The sequence below is a fragment of the Tetrao urogallus genome (assembly GCF_951394365.1).
Source record: "Tetrao urogallus genome assembly, chromosome: 24".
Lineage (NCBI taxonomy): Eukaryota > Metazoa > Chordata > Aves > Galliformes > Phasianidae > Tetrao > Tetrao urogallus.
The window spans coordinates 4561107-4567106 of NC_136837.1; positions in this window are offsets into that span (position 1 = coordinate 4561107).

The window sequence follows — 6000 nt, forward strand, 5'->3', positions numbered from 1 at the left end:
TCAAACTAAACATCGTTCACAGCCGGCATCGCAGCTCCCCAGCGCGGATCAAATCACCGCACAGCTGCGTTTGCACCGATCCAACGCAACGCGCTGGATGCACACGCATCGACCCCACAGCCCTCCCGACCTCCACACCCGATCCTCCCCCTCCCGTCCCGCTTCTCACAGCGCAGCCCCGCTCCGAACATCCAGGCTGCGGCCCGCCGACCGATCCGACCGGCGCCGCCCCCGGCCCTACCTGCCGCGAGACGCCGGCGCCCCTGCCCCGCCCCAGCCCTGCGCGCCCATTGGTTGCAACGTGACAGGCAGAGCGTTCTGCCAATCGGAAACCAGGGCAGCCCGCCGCGCTCTGATGAGAAGGGCCGCGCCTCCCTGCTGCCCCTCAGTGTGAGGGAGGTGCGGTGCTCGGCGGCGTGGTCCTCGTGTTGTGTTGAAGCGGAGAGGGAAAAGCTGCGCCACAGCAGGGCAGCAGCTCGGGCTGTTTTACCTTTATGAGTCACGTTTAGCATCCTCTAGCTCGGGGGCGCGGGTCGGCAGCGTCCTGTGTTAGAAGCCTCAGTGCTGTGCTTCCTAGGGCCGCGTCCTCGTGTTCGAAGGGGGCGTTCTGCGGGCCCGGCTCTGCAGCGGGCGGGGCGCTGAGCTGTGTGGGGCTCTGGGGTTTGCTGCGTGAAATCGGGAGCCCACGGTGAGATACGTTCAACTGAAGTGCGCATAAATGAGGTGCGACGGCTGGGGGAACGTTTGCTTCTGTGAGTGAGCTGAGGCCTTCGTGAGGCTTGTAGAACACGGGTTGTGGAGACCGGGTTCTGTATTGCACCCAGGTGTGGGAATTCCTGGTACAAGGGGTTTTCTCACCCAGCAGTGCCACGTGTGAGGTGCTGCCCTGATGTGCTCTATTCCCCACGCGCTCAGCTGGAGTCCGTTTCGGGCTCACAGCCTGCTCCAGCTGGGCTGACCCAAGGCAGTGTTCCCTGTGAATAATCCTGGCTGTTAGGTGCACGGCAGACTCCTAATTCCTGACTCCTAATTCCTTCCTCCTACTCCAGTGCTGCCAAGCGGAAGCGCTGCTGTGGCGCTAACTGGCTGCTCTCGCTTCTGAGCACGGCCTCGGCCCTGGCTGTGGGATGCTTCCAATGCTGTGAAATTGTTGAGTTTTTACAGGTTTAAAGGCCAGATGACCACAGGGCTTTTCTGTTACCAACTTGCCCAGCACAACTGGGAAGGAGGTATTTTTATCTGCTCTGACATCTCTTGTCGCAGTAATCTATCCTCCTTTGTTTTTTCTGCAGCATAACTATATATATCAGTGCTTCTTGTGGGCTGGAATAAGCTGGGCACAGCTTCACCTAGCGACAAGATGCTGAGCAATCCTGGAGTGAGTAAAGGAATGACCCAGGCAGCTGAGACACTGTGTGCGGGGATCAGTTTTTCAGGTGAGTACCTCAAAGGCAGGTCTGCCAAATACACAGTGAATTTGGAACTTTCTAGTCCCTCTTTCTGAAGGCTGGTTTTCCTTCGTGTGCATGGGCTTGTATTCTGTAGTGCAGGGGAGATGCTTTATTTGTAGTGATGGGAGGGACCACAGAGCCCATCCAGGAGATCGTTTTCTGTTCCTTTCCTTGCTGGCTTTTTCCTTGCAGCCTCAGTGTCTGTCCCACGTAGCTCAGACAGTGGGCTCAGTTATCTTCTGAGTTCCAGCCTTGTCCTGTACTTATGAATAAGAACTATACAGCTCTACCAGGTGTAGCCATGTCTCCTGAATTTTTCAGTATGCTGAATGCAGGGCAGTGGTGGGTCCTGGACCCTTAGAGATCTTGCTTGGAATTCGGAGCAGTTTGGGTTGATTTTAGCCACTGAAACCAGCCTGCAGAGATCTGTGACTTCTCCAGCGCTCTGGCAAGAGGCTTCACTGTAACTGGGAGAAGAATTTAGAATGAACAGTGATCTTGTAGGGCTGTGAATTCTGAATTTCTGCCTCTTGCTCTGTGGCTGCAGACAGGTGAGAGAGGTGTAAACCTTTTTCCGAGATAAACATGGGATCACATCAGGTTCTTGATAAATAAAGGGCAACTTAAATTGGATTATAAAGACACGGATTGGCTTGTAAATATCCTGGAGGTGTGTCCCACTGTAACAAAAAGCATCCTGTAATTCAGAGAGAAGACACTTTGTCTTCAGTCAAATGATTGCATCTTTGTGTTAAGCACAAAATGGAATTTGCTCTCAAAATGCTGTCATAATTATGCACTGATAAAAGAGGATGCAGGTGTGTTTGGGCACTGAGCCAGCTTCACTGAGCTCTCTTTCTGTCTCTGGATGGTTTGTTAGACTGAGGAGTAGCAATTTATTTTTCTCTTTTTGCTTTTAACTCCCTTGCAACTCAAAGGAAGTGGATTTTGGTGACGTGCCTCAGTTTTCTCAATCAAATAGTACGCAGTTGTGCTCCAGGGTTTCTGTGAGGATGACTGAAGAAATCCTTGTGAGGGTCATAAGAACTTCTTGTGAACGTGCTCTAAGATCTCGGTGTGAAGGTCCTGATGACCTTAAAACCATGTGTAGAAACCTCTTGGGCTTCTGAGGAGCATCTGCTAATGAACAAATATTGTCAGTCACAGGCAGGAGCAGCTGGTCTGTGCGTAGGGGTTGTCAGAAGATGTGGCTTTCCCAGCATGCAGGACTCTGATGGCCCAGGAGATACGGTGTCAGGGCGTCCTTCATCATGCACAGACAGGCTGCTGTTGTGAAGGTCCCTCTGTCAGCCATGGCCTCCCATGGGATGGGCACAGGGCAGTGAGCAGCCATTCCTGTAACAGCTGTGAAAGGGTAAATGTGGAGCTTTAAATTTGGTATTGGTCTCGTAGCTCACAGCTGCAGAGCAAGTGATTGCTTGCACCTTGAAGTGTGACAGTGAGGAGACCTGTAGCATCAGCAGCAGAGTTTCTTTGGCACAGCAAGCGGGGAGCAACTCTGGTATGGCTTTGGACTCATGCTTTTCCTCCTTGGTTGCTTTTAACCATTTCATAGGCTGCCTCTGCCCCTAGGTGGGGAAAGCATTTGTGTGTGAAGGGACCTGTGAGCAGTCAGTGACAACCTTGGTTGTCTCTTTGGTGTTTCTCATGATCCTTTCAGGCAAAATGTCCAGCATGCAGCTAGGCAAATACACACTGAACAACTGGCTGACAAGTTGGGCTCAGGGTTGTAGTAAATGGGGTTATGTCCAGCTAGCAGACAGGCACTAGTGGGACTCTGCAGGGCTCTGTTCTGGGGGCAGTCCAGTGTTGTCACAGGTGTTGTGTGTGCAGAAGTTGAATTAATGCTAAATAAGTTTGCAGATGATTCTAAATTGGGTGAAGCTTTGACTCCCATGGGGCTGGACAGCAGACCTGACAAAACCTGCAGAGCCAGCAGTTTGTTACCAGCTGGATTGGGCCACCTCGATGTATGATCAACTGCAGGGACACACTGCAGTCACGTTGTGTCACTGCCAGGCAGCCCAGCTGTGCTGAAGTTAACCAAACTGCTGGAGCTCCAGCTGCTCTTCTGGGGGACTCCCATCTGTGAGGGATTGCCTGTGGTGTGGGATTTCCTTGGATGTGACTTCAGTTTAGACTTGCTCCCCGTGAGCCCAGTGACACTTTTGTTAGAAAATAGTCCATCCTGTTTGGATTAATATTTTTGTTGCTAATTTTGGAGGTAATAAGACACCACCGTGGCAGGCATTGCTCTCCTCGTGTAGGTTGTATTAAAAATAGACTTTTAAAAAGGGCCCGAGAAATTATTTTTTAAATGGCCCTGGATCTTTGTCAAGAGGGCTCTGTGCTGCTCCTCCCCCCAGCACTCCTCTCTCTCAGCAGTGCTGCTTCCTCTGGGTTTGCCTTGTTTGCTGCCATATTCTTTGTCATATTATGTTTCACCTTTCCACGTCCCACCAAACAGGACAATTCCTTGTGCCAGTCTCAGCAGGGCAGGAGGGGATAATGTTGCTGACAGATTGGAGAGCAGGTTGTTCCATAGGTGTCAAGGAGCCACGGGGTGCCTCTTCTGCTTGGAGGGGAGGACAAAAGGGCCTGGTGTAGTGGCAATGCGAAGTCACAGTTTGAAGCAGTGATTGAACACCTGTGGACATGTGAGTGAGCTGCACGGCTGGGACTTCCACAACATGGACGCTTGGGTGTCACAGTTCAAGGATGTGAAGCTATTAGAAGGCATCCAAAGGAGAGCTGTGAAGTTGGTGAAGGGTCTGGGGAGGGTGAAGTGTATGATGTGGGATCTGTGTGGGAGCTTGCTGGAGTTCAGATCAGATAGGAGAGATGGAGAGATGTCAGTCTGCTAAGGAGAGGGCTCTGGAGTGATCAGTGATCTCCAGACTGCCCCAGCCTTGCAGGCCCAGGCCCTTGACTTCCTACTGATGTGTCTTCCTACAGCTAGCTCCCTCCAAAGGTCTGCCTCAGCCTAGCAGGTTTCTGCTTGGTGGCAATGCAGATCCCCCTGTTTCTGTCCCAGTTGGCCCTATTTATAGATTTCAAATGATGGCAGCTGGGAAAAGTGAGACATGTGAAGTATGATGGACTCTCACCAATAAGGGGGGGGTATTTATTGGAGCTGAAGCCTTGTTGTCATTGCACACCACGAGGAACTCTGCACATGTGTTGGGGGTTGTCATTTCCAGGACATGGGGCCTGTCATTCAGTACAGAGCAAACAAAACATTGTTAGAATGGAAGGAGGGATTTCTGCCTGAATAAATTATACCCAGTTATCACCACCTAGATAGCAGTCAACGCCAGGAAGCTTCTCCTGAGGGCTAAGATAACATCTCTCCCTTCATGTTTTGTTAGCAGTCTGATCTCCCAGAGCAGGATTGTTTGCCTTTCCTGCACACACAGGACGAGCTGAAGGAAAGCCAACTCAGCCACATCTCCCAAGTGATTTAAAACCTGTGGAGGGTGTTTCCATCACTGCTTCCAGTACTTGTTGTCACTGAGTGCGATAAAGCTGGCAGTTCAGTTGGGCTTTCAAATGTGCATGGACAGCACATGGTTGCTGTAGGAACTATCATTACCAATGCTAAATGACATCATGTGGTCTAGCCTTGAAAGGGACAGCGTACACCTGGTATTTATCCTGAATTGCTGCCTTGGATTGGAGCACTTAGTCTGATGCTCTCTCATTACTTCTCTTTTTTTGTGTGCAATCCTAGGAGCCAGCAGCTGGGCTCAGAGACAACAGATGCAGACAGCGGTTAGTGCTCCAGCCAGCCTCAGCTTTCCCTGTCTAAATGCAATGCTGTGGTGTTGGGCAGATGGAAGGGAAAGAGCCCTGAGGAAGCAGAGGAGAGAGCAGGTATGTGGCCTTTCTCTGCAGCCTCCTCCCACTGCAAAGGTGTTTATCCTATTGACAAGCGCTGTGGTCCTTTCATAACTGCTGCATTAGCAGAGGATCAAGTAGCACTTAATGGGAGCAGACTCCCTCCTGAAGTGTGATTGAAAAGGTCACCGAGGTGGAAGGGGAGAATGTCTGCAGCAGGCTGACATGAGCCTTGGCTTCTGATTGGCAACAGGTGTATAATTGATGGGCTGCCCTCTCCTCCTTCCACGTATTGACTCAATGTTTTGCAGCGGCGCCATCGAGCATCTGCTGATCTCAGTGGGTGGCAGATGAGAACACAGCCTGCCTGCAGGATTCAGGGAAGGGGTGATCTGAGGCCAAGTTTTGCCTTCTGAATTAGCAAAAGCAGGGAAATCACACAAGCTGTGAATGAAGCTTTCTCATGCAGCTGCCCCAGGCGGGATGGATAGGCTGACCATGGCTGGGCTCTTCTGTTTTGGCACAATAAAGAGTTACGTTACTCAGGGCTGCCAGTTTTGCTGGATTTGCCTCTCCCTTCTGCTGGACCTTCAGTAGATTTGCTAAAATGAAGTTCCTTAGTCTCAGATTATGTACATTTTTAACATCCCCAGTTTGGCCAAGCCAGAAAGAATCTTATTACAGCCCCTGA